This window comes from Macaca nemestrina, chromosome 2, assembly GCF_043159975.1.
Source record: "Macaca nemestrina isolate mMacNem1 chromosome 2, mMacNem.hap1, whole genome shotgun sequence".
Classification (NCBI taxonomy): Eukaryota; Metazoa; Chordata; class Mammalia; order Primates; family Cercopithecidae; genus Macaca; species Macaca nemestrina.
This window is the reverse complement of record NC_092126.1, coordinates 144535958-144550561: the sequence shown is the minus strand read 5'-3', so window position 1 is coordinate 144550561 and position 14604 is coordinate 144535958.

Below are 14604 nucleotides of genomic sequence, written 5' to 3'. Positions count from 1 at the left end.
GAAATGAATGTGCAAGGAAATTCTAGGAGGGAGACTAATATCAGAAAAGCAAGTTGGGAGGCAGGAAAGCTTAACGTGCATTTGGGAATAACAAATTGGCTCTATAAGTAACTGGCCTATGTTATTTATTCAATGTATAAATTTTCCAAATTTGAGCAAAGAAGGCTTCTTTATGTTGGAAGTGTTGACTAGAAGCAAACTCTTGAGTCTTGCTTCCTCTCCTTTCATACCTGTTGCCCTCATCACACTTAATCCACAGGTGAGCTCTTCCACCTCACATCTTCTCCAATAAAGAACAAACTTTCCTCTCTCAACCTGAAGGGCTTTGCCTTTATTACCTAAAGTCATATGGACATCACAAACTTTCTGTAGATCTAATGAAACCACGTTTAACACTGGCATGCACCTTGTTTTTAATGTATGTGAAAAATTTATGTGTGGAATTTGCACTATCCTTTTGTCATTCTAGGTTTGTTTTTTTTTTTTTAAATCAAGTGACACCAGAGGAAATATTATCATCAAGGCAGGGTTGGGATGTTGACAGGCCCTCCTAAACTGTAAGAATCTTAACTGCCACTATCATCAAGACAGACAGTTCTTGGTTGCCTGACCTACCAAAGAGTCACTGCAGTCTCTATGAATTTAGAAATAATCACTTTTGCCTTCTCTCCTGGGAAAAACGCCACACTGAAATTATTCAAAAACCAGTTAACAAACTGCCTTAGACCCCAAGGATCATGATCCTTAAGTCACAAAGCTGACTCAAGGGCCAGCCCATACCTTTGGACATCTTTGCTTAAAGCCAACAAACATTAAAGCCTGGAGTGAGGTTCACTTTGCATTGCTTCAATTGCCTTCTTTGGGTTTTCCTACATGATTAATTTTTCTGCTTTATCACTCTTGCAGAAGACGCTCTAGCTGAAAGTACTCTAAGCACCAAAAGTTTACTGCAAAAATTAGCATCTTATCATCTCTATCTGTAGCTGGTCACCCCAAATGATACTCATGAAGCTAATCTTTTAGCTCCCCACCTTTCACACCTTATTAATAGGAGAATGGCTGGTCCTTTCTTTATAAGGCAAACACATATAAGTTGCTCACGATTCCATGAGACCAAACGTAACATATTTTAACCATGAAGCCAAGAACAACAGTTTTAAGGTTTGAAGATATCATTATATTTTTACCTAATTAACCTGAGAAAACAGTTGATTCTGATTTTTTAAAGGTCATAATATTTTTAAAATTTGAGACTAGCTGTTGCAGTGCCTGCTCATTTGGTCCAATTTTTCCTAGTAAGCCTAGTTCAAAAATCTTCTCAGAGCAAGAGATAATCACAAGCCCTAATTCCAAAGGAAAGAAGGTTCCTACAAAATCTTAGATTTTCCTCCTGGGTCTGCTGGGAAACATTTCACCCAAGCTTCTGACAGGTAGTGCCAACTTTTTGGGCATGCAACCTAGGAATTTGCACACAATCCTCTGCTTGGAAGAATCCCTCATTTAGTTTAATAGTCTGCTGCCACTGTCTTGAGATTCTTAATAATTTTTTAATTAAAAGCCCCATGTTCCATTCTATACTGAACCCCACAAATTATGTATCTGATCCTGTTTATAAGAACCGTATGTCAGAATTCTTCGGGTTGCAAATAAACCCACCCAAAATTGGCTTAAAACATGGAGAAAGCTATCTCAAATAGCGAGAAATCACAAATTTAGTTAACCTCAGGACTGACACAATTCAAAAATACCATCAGTCAGGTACAAAAACAGTTATAAAATCTTTTAGGTACATATGCTCAGCTATTTCAATAAGGACTTTATGTGAAAATTTCTCTCCAAGATAGTGGCTGCAACCGTAGTTTGAAGGCACGACCAGTCAACCATATAGTTAAATCATACAACAGGGTTTACTGTGATGTTGAGGATGGAAAATAGAAATAACAGAGATCTAGACTTTGAGTGCCATTACAAGGTTATTACACATCTGGGCTAGCTAAATACCTTCCTTTGTAAGAGACATAACTCTCTAGTCAACTTGTTGTGTCTATCCCCAATGAACAGTTATTTCTAACCTCTTTACTTACTTGGAAACCTTCTTATATAAACTTCAGTAACCATATTTGAAGTGATTACATAGGCTACTCTATAATGTGGATTTGCTTCGGAGGTACATCAGGTATAAAGTTATTTCACACAAGCACACAGCTTTTGTTATATTGATGTATTTTTTAAGCAATTGGCAACATTCTTTTTTTAAGAGTGAAAGATACAACACATTCTTTTTTTAAGAGTGAAAGAAAACTTCTCAGCTCTTTTCCCCTCATATCTCATTACCTAGAACCTGAATACCTTCCCATACTTAAACAGTTACTGGCATGATTCACCCTGGAAGCTATGGCAGAGGTCAAATTCCCTTAAGCATCTGTCCAGCGGAAGGAAAGTAAATAAAACGAAGGTTCTAATAGAAAGGAGGATGGGAATCAGTAGCCACAGGAATGACAACTCATAGTAACTTCCACATCCCAAACTTCTCTTCCTACGCTAGAAAATGCTCTTGCCAAAGTCAACGCAATTCCAGATACTCTTGGGCTACCAAAATATAGCTGAGTAAGAATAAGTCCATATGCACGTAGAGATCAGTTATCTCACAAGTTGTATCAGGAAGAACATGTACATATACGCTTTGAGAGATAAGGTGAGGAAGGTAGGTTGGAGATAGACTCTGAAGAGGAAATCAGTCTTTATGTCGTTGTACTAAAGCAACATGACCAAGAAACTGACAGCACTGGCTTCCCATCGGGGCCGCTCATTAATTGTGTAGCCCTGGATATGTTGTGTGAGTCTTCTGATCTTCAGTTTTCTCATCTGCAAAGCAGATATCATAAAAGTAGCTCCCAGCACAAAATGCATGTGGCTAAATGAAAAAAAATGAAATAAAAAAAAAAAAGAAGAAGCACTGTCTGACAGCCTGGTGGGCATTCAATTAACATTAGGTTATATTATTAGGTATTGGATGGCAGTAAGTAGCCATTGAAAATGTTTAAGCAGGTAGAACAGTGGATTCCATACTCTGCTTCATATTAGAATCACCTGGGGAGATTTTAAGACTACCAATGCCTTGCCACACTCCATTCCAATCAAATCAGAATGCCTTGGGGTGGGAGTCAAGTAGCAGTTTTTAAAAAGATCTCCAGGTGACTCCAATGAGCAGTAAAGTTTGGGAACTGTGAGTGGCTCGATCAAAGCAGTATTTTAGTCCTAAAGGATAATTTCCCCTTGCTTGGGTTATTGAGACAATTAAAAGCACAGCTTTGAGTCACCTTACAACTGCTACCCTTCTCGTTGCACACTGAGAATTTGAGTGACGACCTCAGGCCACACACACAACAACGGAACAGAAGATGAAGGTATAATCAACGGAATTTTGTCTGAATTGTCTCTTCACCATTGGGAGTATTCAAAGATGGGCTGTTCAAGAAAACACATTCCCTTAATAACTCACCTCTAAAGGAATTGTCTCATATGTAAAATAAAGAGGGTGGACTAGAACCTCTCTAAGGTAATCTCCTTCCAGCTCTGACATTCTTCAAATTATTTCCTTTTGATAATCTAATTTCACACTCACCACGTGCTCTGCAGCGCCACCACCATGCCCAGTACCCTGGATCCAAATTTACATCTACACAAGTGTGCGAGTGTGTGTGTTTGCATTCTCACCTATACTGTGTAACTACTTAACACTATCAAGTATGCTTTACCCATGTTACACTTTTAGAACTTTTAACTGTTAATTCGGTTTCTTAATAAGACAGGGATCTGCCTGCAGGAAGATGCAAGGCAAAGAAATCACTCATAGACCCAGGTTCACCAGCAAGTACTATGGCAGTCTGGCTATTTCCTATTGATAAGCCTCTGTCCAGAGTTAGTCACTTGCAGACAGAAAAATCTCTGCATTCGTGATTTTTAAATGCAGCTTCTTAATCCAATAGCATTGTGACTGTACAAGTTTCATCCCCATTAAAATGGGGACCATAACATTAGCTTTCAAGACTGTAAAGAGGGTTGGATAAGCTGAGTCATGTAAGTTTGCAGCACAATGGTAGGCATGTGATAAGGGCTCAATAAATAATGGTTGTTTTTGTAGTTGTCCTTCCATCTGGTTACTTGTCTGTAAAATAGGAAGAATGATTCCTGTATCTCTGCATTTTTTTGAGAATTTAGTAACACGATGTATGCACAGTGACTTGAGCAGTACCTGGCCCATCATAGACACTGGTGAAATTTTGCTTTCTGTTTCTTACTCAGATGCACTTTCTTCAATAGATATTTCCACTGATAAAATATTTGGTCCTAGAGGCTGGCTGTGCTGGCTCACATCTGTAATTCCAGCACTTTTGGAAGCCAAGGTGGGCTAATCACCTGAGGTCAGGGGCTCAAGACCAACCTCGCCAATATGGTGAAACCCTGTCTCCACTAAAAATACATAAATCAGCTGAGTGTGGTGGTACGCACCTGTAATCCCAGCTACTTGGGAGGCCGAGGCAGGAGAATCACTTGAACCCAGGAGGCCGGAGGTTGCAGTGAGCTGAGATCGTGCCACTGCACACCAGCCTGGGTGACAGGGCGAGACTCCGTCTCAAAAAAAAAAAAAAAAAAATTGTTTCTAGAATATCTTGTTCCATAACAGGAGAGACTATTGTGCTTACTACTTTATCATCAAAGTTTGGCACAATGTCTGATTACAGTAATAGGTACTTCGCAAATATTTGTGGGAAAAAATGAAAGAACAAATTTTTTTTAAAAGACAAAATATTGGCCATACCACAGAGATACAGCAACAATAAACACAGAAGAAAGACGTTTCCATCCTTATTTTCCTTTAAGTGCAGAGAACATACAGCTATCCAGAAGAGCAAGTCCCCAAATACACTTTAAATGCCCAAGTGAAGCCCACTTCTCTACTGGAAGATAAGGATTTGGCAGCATTCACCTCAAGATTTCCCACTCATAAAACACCATCCTTGACACAGAATCCCAGCTCAGCTCTATGTTCCTCCACCTCTACTTTCTGTGTCTCCCGTCCTCCTGTAATGTAAATTCACACTTTCCAGCACGTTTAGGACCCAAGTCCAAGGCTATTTTGGCACTTATTTAAAAGATAGATTGCCCTTGACTTGGTAAATGTCAATAGTTCTGAAAACAGCCATTAAGGCTGGGTAGGAAAACCTTCCCAGTGCGAAGATTCACAGGTGATAGCCTGTAATGGATTATCTGAAGCCAGGACTGGCCATCATTTCAGTGGAAATGCTTACCTGGGGCCTGTGCTGAGGCAATCATGGAAGGGAAGTATGTGTGCTCGTGTGATTGTGGGCAGGGAGAGTGGTGGGGGTTTCTGATAGGCAGGTTTTTCTAGTTAATCCTTGAGGACAATTTAGTGAGGTGCAAACTAAACCAATAGTTGGTCATTTTCAAATTTTCCAACACACTGTTACAGATTAATGGGCTGAAAAATGCCCACTTGAAATGTTTGACTTGTATACAGAAAATGCTCGCTTAATATCTGACACTGGACTTTCTTCACATACTGACAGCTAGGACAGTTCAACGAACCACATATTACATTTTTAAAAACCCACCTTGGCATTTATCGCTCTGTGGTCCTTTACATTTAAGGGTTTTCCAAAGCAGGATTTTTTTTCCCCATTCAAAAATCTAGTAAATAGGGATCTGTCTCCAAAACAACAAAGCAATCTTAACAACAGCTATTCAAACAAGGCTGCTGTAATTTTCTGTTCATTGCACCAAGAAAAATGTCCTGAACTCAATAAATCATGTTTTCCTTTTAGAAAATTCTAGATAACTCACTAACATTTTTGAATACACTATTTGGAAGGTGGCTTCTGATTCAGGCTAACTAGACTGTCTTCTAATGAAATTTCAGACAAGATTGAACTCCCGATTCCATACTTAGCAAACATTTGGGGTCACAGCATTTGAATGCTGGTATAATAGTACAAAACTAAGGCCTATGAGATAAAGCAGCTGGCTATGCAACAATTCAACAAGCTACACAAAACTGAAATTAAACAATTTATGACTTGAATTACTTTTGCCTTTTATTACCTGCCTCGTGTAAGAAGGACCAATAGGCTAATCTGTTATCATGAACACACATGTTCACAAACACATAAATACAAACATGAGCTATTCTTTTCTAAAATATTACTTGGTGCAGGTTTTTTTTTTTTTTTTTTTTAATCTCGTATTATCTTGTATGCAAAAGCCATTTCCCTATTGAGCCAGATAAGGCTAGCTTCACCATGCCTGGCTTCAAGGATGTGGAGGACGAGCAGAGAAACAAAACAGATCTTCCTGGCTTTGCCTTTCAAGAGTTTAGATCCTGCAGGGAAAATAAAATGTTGCGGCGGAGACAATGGTTTTGAGAACGCACAAGATGAGTCAGAGCAAGACTTCACACCTCCCACGATAAATGATGATTCTCTAGGTAATGGAGGATATAGGGAGAAGGAAGAGTTGAGGCCCAAAGCGGGCCTGAGCCAATCAGACTGAGTTTCAGGGACAGGGGGAAAATACTCTCACATGGATAAGGGAATATCTTCTTCATGTTGTAACAATACATGTTTCTGTGTTTATGAAAACCAAATTCTAGACATAAACAAACCATTTCGGAAGATATCTGATATCAGAGGCAATTTTTTCTAGCCCTCAAACTAGATGGGCTTGTCTTTGGATTTGCAGGGCCAGGAAACAAAAAAAACAGAAAGGTAATGTAAGCCAGGGTCCTTGGGTTTCCCAGGACACACTGTGAGAAAGTACCCACCTGTAACTGATACATCTTGAGTTCTTGTTTCAGAAAAGTTCCAGGAATAAGTCCACCTCCAGCAAAACAAAAAAGCGGGTTGGATCCTCAGATGCCTCAGTTGGAGATGAGGTTTGGCAAACTCCCCTCACTCCCATACTAAAAACCCCACCGGAGGAGCTTATTCACCATTGTCCATACATGCCCTCTGTCTAGAAGCATGATCAGCAACTGCATCTGCACTGCCTTCTCCACCTTTATGTACAATGAATCAGCTAACTAGCCTAATAAAAGCCGTGTTTTCACCTTTGCTCAGGGAGCCACCACTTTGGGAACTATTCCTGGTGTCCTCGCTTGTTGCAAATAATAAAATCCCCTTGTTAAATCCTCCTTGGTTGTGGTCATTGGACTGTCACCCGCCAGGCAATCAAACCCACCCGCCTTGTGGATAACGGTAACTTAGACACTGAGGGGGTCCCTGAGAATGTTCCTGCACTTTGTCTCCAATAATGAGTCTCATTTGTCTTGACTAACCAAGTCTAAAGATAATATAAACTCACTGAATTTGGATACTTCTTAGTAGGACAGTTGAACTGATGGGGAATGAAATAATGAATTGGTTATTTTCAGTATTTCTTATTGTTTCTTATATTTTGGAGAATTTAGTACAATAGTTAAAAGTCTAGAATTCTAGGTTAGTCCTGAGTTTAAATTGTTGCTCTTCTGCTAATTGTATGATCTTAGGTAAGTCATTTGATGATATAGAATCGGGTTTCCCTTCTGTAAAATGATGACACTACCTTTGTTATGAGGATCACATGAGAGAAAATATTAAGTTCGCAATGCCAAGCACATATGGGCTGAATGAATGACAGCTACCCTCTGTGGCTGTGGCAGTTATGATTCTCATCAAAATACTTTAGAATCAGTAAAATTGCAAATTAATGTGTCAGCTTAGTCAAGTCAGAGCAGAAAACGTGGCTGAAAAAGCAGAAGATGAGAAGCACAGATCACCAGTCTTTCATCTCAAAGTTAAATTCAGCCCAAAGTTTAATTTCTTGCAGACTTTCTTGTTGTGGGCAATGTGGCAGGAACAGAAAATGAATAACTCATGTTATCTGTCCTCAGGAGTTCACACTGATGTGGGAAGGTGAGACACCCACATACAGCATTGAAATAACTTTGTGCATGTCTGTGCCAAAGGGAGAGCTATTTAAAAATATTAATAAATAAATGAACAAGGAACCGAGAAGAAGAATCAGTATAAGCTGGAGTGCTGGGAGAAGACAAGTGTAGCCATGAGTGTGTTATAGATATTCCCAGTGTGGAGGAGGGAGACAACACTGAGCAAGACAGATTTCTGGGACTCTGGGAAAACTGGCCTGGGTGGTAGACTCAAGCTGAGAAATGGAGTGAAGATGTGTGTCCCACCCATATCCTCATGGTGCCTACCATTGCCATGCAAGCAGGCTGACTTTCAACTGCCAGCCTCTGTGATTCGGTGCCAGAGACTTTCCTCTAGCCATAACAGCAGGGCAAAAATGCTAGATTAATGCTCACCCCCAAAAAGCTCTCAACCAATGGTAGTTGATGGATAAATATTCCAGTTCTCTTTCACTGCTCTATCCCCCAAGATGTCCCCAGCAGGATTAGGTTCTAGTGTGCTATAGATAAAACATCCCTAAATGGCTCCTTTCCCTGTTCTTTCTCACTCCTCCACACCCCAAGGGTAGTTACTTGGGATCATTTCCTAAATAAACACTTGTTTTTAAACCCTTGTATCAGGTCAAACCAAGACTTGGAAGACAATGGGACTCCGTTCCACATGAATTTCTTGAGCACTTTCCACAGGCCCACACTAGGCTACCCACTGCAGATTCAGAGATGAATCAGAGGTGTTTCCTGACCACACAGGATTTACAGTCTCGTTAGGAATGTGAAGGTGTTGAAAATGAGTTGTATTGAGGTCACCTAGATCATAAATTTCTTAGGGACAGTATCATGCTTGATTTCTTATTATGGCTTCCTCATGAATGAGTACAATTTCCAGCAGATTGTACTTGCTCAACTATTTACTGAATAAATAAAAAGCATGATAATGACAGTACAATGTACTTTAAATGTTCTACAGACTTTCACAGAGCTAAGTACTTTATAAAAATAAACACATTTATTCCTCCACTAAAACACTTTAGATAGAAATCACTATGCCCACTGAAAAATTAAAAAGCTGAGGTTCAGAGAAGTTGTGTCACTAGCTAGGAGGTCACCAAGCTGAGATCTGTTACAATGCTATTAGACTCTAAATTTAGCAACTGCAATAGCTATATCATCCTGGCCTTCTCTGCCCTGTAGCCAGGTAAGCAGGTTGTAATTAGGGAGAAATTCAGGAAGGGAAGCTTCTAGAAGCTCATGCTGTCGTGCAACAAAAATGTGACTGTTAAGCTTTTTAAACATCTCCTCGATGCTAACAGTTAGGATATGTGCCTCCTTAGTTGTAAGCCTAACTTTCCTAAGATAGCAGCAGTTGCATCCAGTAAAGGAGGTACTCATTTTTTTTAAAATTATATTTTAAGTCCTAGGGTACATGTGCACAAAGTGCAGGTTTGTTACATAGGTATACAATGTGCCATGCTGGTTTGCTCCACCCATCAACTTGTCATTTCCATTAGGTATTTCTCCTAATGCTATCCCTCCTCCAGACATCCACCTCATCCCCTGCCCCGGTGAGAGGCCCCGGTGTGTGATGTTCCCTGCCCTGTGTCCAAGTGTTCTCATTGTTCAATTCCCACCTACGAGTGAGAACAAGGAGGCGCTCATTTCTTTACTGCAATTTGTGGATGACAAAAGGGAGTCCCAGAGGGATTATGTGATATGCGCATTGTCATGATTGTTCCTTTCATGCCAGTCCTCTAACAAGCCGAGGCAACTCCTTCAGATAAGAATGGCCCATTGCCGCTCCTGGGCCCTAGGACTGAAGCAAAGATGGGAGAATTCAGCCTATGCATCATGAACAGTGCTTCAAAAACTTTCTAGAGTGAAGGACCAGTTCACAATTTCATAGAAAAGCAGTCTATGTTTTTTAAATAAATTGTACTGTGTATGTTTAAAGTATACAACATGATGTTATGAGATACATATATGTAGTAAAATGATTATAGTGGAACAAATTAACATATCTGTTATTTCAGACAGATACCCATTTTTACCCCTGTGGCAACAGCCCCTTTAATCTTCTCATTTAGCAAAAATAGTGACTATAATACACCTTTATTGACTAGAGTCCTCATGTTACACATTAGCTCTTTCTAAGTGTTCATCCTATACATCTGCTACCTTGTGTTCTTTGACTTACATCTTTCTGTTTCTTCCCCTCCCCCACATTCTGGAAACTACTGTTTTATTCTTCTCTTTGTGTGGTTTGACTTTTTTTTTTTTTTTTTTTTTTTTTAGATTCCACTAAGTGAGATCCGGCAATATTTTTCTATGTCTGGCTTATTTCACAAATTTTTAAATGTCCAATTTATAGCAGACTAATACTTCTGTAAACACACAAAAATATGAATCACTAGATGCCACAGCAAGGGCAAATTGCTCTAAAAATGCCTAAACGCTCTCTATTTCTATACTTATCTTGACATGGGCCAGTGGTACAACAGTTTGTGGTTTGGCCCTGGGCCTCTGACCACTGACACGTTGAGCAGCACAATACAGGGAGCAGGAAAGACAGAGAATACACATGAGACAGCATACAATTCTTAGTTCTGCAAGAAGCAGTCTGATGGCCCTCCCCTGTCCTTCGGAAACAATGCACCCCTCAGAATTGCTTCCCTGTGCCAACTCTAACTGCCCCCACACACTCACCTGGGTCTCAATGCCCTCAAACTGTCTCTTGCACACCCAGAATTCTTCCTTAAAGTTCCCTGTACCTACATCTCCCCTTATCACTTTCAAGGAGATTTATCCTGTAGCCCACCTCAGCTAGTATTTCTTCTCTGCTAGAATAGAACACAAGTCAATCTTAGAGATAAATGTAATAATCTCCAGCCTATAAGACATTAGTTTTCAAAGTAGAGTGCTTACAGCCTTTGGGGTATGCAAAATGACCTACTGTGTAATATGGCAAACAAATATAACTCTGTTTATATATATATATCCTTTCTCTACCCTTTTAAAATTTCTGTTTTTGAGGTATCATTATAATGCACTTACTGTATCAGTATAGTACATAAATAAACAGATATATGACAGGGTGCCAGCTTTTTTTTTTTTTTTTTTTTTTGAGGAAAAACATTGTGGTATTTTTTTCAGCTTTGATGTATCTAAGACTAATTGGACTATCTTGTTTAAAATGCAAACTCGGTCAGGCACGGTGGCTCACACCTGTAATCCCAGCAATTTGGGAAGCCAAGCCCAGTGGATCGCTTGAGGTCAGAAGTTCGAGACCAGCCTGGTAAACATGGTAAAAACCCATCTCTGCTAAAAATACAAAAATTAGGCAGGCATGATGGCATGCACCTGTAGTCCCAGCTACTCAAGAGGCTGAGGTAGGAGAATCACTTGGGCCTGGGAGGCAGAGGTTACAGTGAACCAAGATTGCACCATTGTACTCCAGCCTGGGTGACAGAGCAAAACTCTCTCTCTCAAAAAAAAAAAAAAAAAAAAAAGGAAGAAGAAGTTCTAAGATTCCTATAGATTCTGGTTTGTTTGGTCTTCAGTGGGGCCCTGGAATATGTATTTTTAACAACCACCTCTCCCCACCCAAATGATTTTGTTGCAATTATCCCAGGACCATCCTGTGCACATAAAAAGGCAAACCATTTTGTTACAAGAGATTCATATAATCTTTGTGAGATTTTATGTGGTGATAATTCATGAGTGAGAATAGGGTGTTGATATTCCTTTAAACAGTGACATTTTAAAGTAATTAATTCCTACACTTGAAAACAAGGTCACTGTCTCCAAAACTCAATGCTCATTAAGATTCTAAAACTAGAAATTAAGGGAGAGAAAGTCATTTATTCTGGAAAATGCAGACATCAAAGGGAACATGCTGTTCTTTTTGGATGAGTCCAAATGAATGTCATGTTGACCTGCAGAGAAACTGTTAAAATGTAATATAAGAACTTGAGATTGGGCGCCTATAATCCCAGCACTTTGGGAGGCCGAGGTGGGAAGATCACGAGGTCAGGAGATCAAGACCATTCTGGCCAACATGGTGAAATCCCTTCTCTACTAAAAGTATTTTTTAAAACTAGCTGGGTGTGATGGCATGCACCTGTAATCCCAGTTACCTGGGAGGTTGAGGCAGGAGAACTGCTTGAACCTGGGAGGCGGAGATTGCAGCAAGCCGAGATTGCACCATTGTACTCTAGACTGGTGAAAGAGTGATACTCCGTCTCAAAAAAAAAAAAAAAAAAAAAAAAAAAAAAAAAAAAAAAAAATTGAGGCATATTTTGAAACATTTGGAGTTCATATTTGGAAACTAGGCCATCTTGGGCATTTCCAGGTTGGCAAACGGATTTATTTTCCAGAAGAGACCATGCATTTGAAAGTCTTGGCTTTGGTAATGGAAGCTAGAGGAAATTGAGCTAATAGGCTTGGTATGATTTTCTGAGAGTATGGCAGCAGGTAAGAGTTCAGGCTGTAGTTAGTGAAAAGGAGGTCTAACAAGGAGTGACAGATAGGGTAGTCAGGGAAACATGTTCCTATAACAGACAGCAGAGATACAATCATTAGACCAAGGTTTGGAGACATGAATGGACTCCACTGGATTGATGGAGGACAAGGCAGTTTCTCCATTCTGAGTTCATGGGATGCTCAGCAGACTATCAAGGCAGAGACCCTGGGGCAGCAAAGAAATGTTATAAATGGAAACCAGGTCACAAACATGGCAGAATCTAAGTAGCTTGATTTGGAAAATTCAATCAGACAAGACAAAAAGGAAGTTAACTTGTTGCAATTGAACGAAGATCTCATGAAAAGTCCTTTATAAAGGAAAAGGTGTATTCTATATTCCACAGTGGCCTAGGTCTTACCTATGGGAGGTAATGTCATTGTCTCATCATCAAATATGTGCCTGGCACAGTGCTATATGCTACACTCTAGTAAAATCCCAGAAAAGTCCCTGTCTCTGCCCGTTTGAGACATTCATTGTAATGGAGAGACAGACTTAATTAAATAATCACATAAATGAAAGTAAAATGTCAAATATATATGTCCTACAATGTACTTTTCTAGAAGAGTGGATAAAAATGTGTGTATGGGAGAGGGTAGATGATATTAGTGAGGGTTCTCCAGAGATCTATTATAAGGAATTGGTTCATCCAACTAAGGAGGCTGAGAAGTTCTGGGTTCTGCCGTCGTCAAGCTGGAGATCCAGGAGAGCCAATGTGTAGTAGTGCCCATCTGAGCCCCAAAGTCTAAGAACAAGGAGAGCCAATGGTATAAGTTCCAGTCTGAAAGCTGGCAGGCTCAAGACCCAAGAAAAGCCAGTGTGTTAGTCAAAGTCCTAAGAAGAGATGAAACCAAACGTCCCAGCTCAAACGGGAGGAGTTGCCTCTCACTCAGCCATTATGTTCTATTCAGGTCTACCATTGATTGGATTAGACCCACCCACATTGGGGAATGCCAGAACTACTTTGCTCAGTTTATTGATTCAACTGTTAATCTCATCCAGAAACAACCTCACAGACACACCCAAAATAATGTTTGACTAAATGCTGGGGCACCCCAAGGCCCAGTCAAGTTGACACATAATACTAACCAGGGTACTAAACTGGCAATTGATGACTAAGTTACAATCTAAAGGGTGAATAGGAGTAAACTAGGTGAGGATGGAAGAGAGAAAAGGCATTCTAGGCAAAGGGATTAGCATTTACAAAGCATCTGTGGTAGAAAGTTTGTGTGGGTAGAATATGGAGGACAACAGGATGCCCAGTGAACCATGTGGCTGGGGAGACTGGTCTGTTAAGTGTATTCTAAGTAAAATGGGAAGCCTTGGAAATGTTTTAAACAAAGAAAATGACAAGAGAGAATTTGAGATTTGAAAGTGTCCCTCCGGATCTAGTTGCTGAGAACAGCTTGGAGAGAGGCACAGATGGATGAGAGTAATCAGAAGGCTGTTAGAGTAGTCTTGATGAGGGATGATGGTGGCTTGCACTAAGAAGGTGGCAGCAAACAAAGCTGTAAGATGAAACTGAAGGATAAACAGACCTTGCCACAAGAAAGGAGGCTATCAAAGCAGAAAACCAATAACATTATATTAAATGCTGTCTCTATACCCATTTTTTAATCTAAAACATATCCTTCTCAATACAGTCTGGGCACACATAGAATACATTAATTAATGAATGGAAATATAGACACTGCCGTGGAGCAGACCCTATTCCTAGCAGAAGTGAAGTGCCACTGGCTGCATTATCCAAATATTTCAGGGCGACCTAAAAAATGCTTTGTCAGAAAAAAAAATCTTTTTGCTGAGTTAAAATTCTTTTTGCTGAGTTAAGTTTCTCAGATGTCTGAGGATTCTGGATTGCACTAAAGGAATTCTTTCAAGTAGTTACTCTCAGTGTCCTATAGTAGACAAGGGAGAGAGCCAAGAAGTGGAAACACAACAATTAACCATGACCCCCTCACATTAAAAAGGGAAGCGATGGTGTATAACAGACAGTCATCATAATAGAAATCCACACAGGCTCAGTGTGGGTCATTTCCATTTGACCTGAATTTCCCATAGAGATTATCTCCTTTATTAAAGTCAATGACAGCTCATCCTCAGTCTG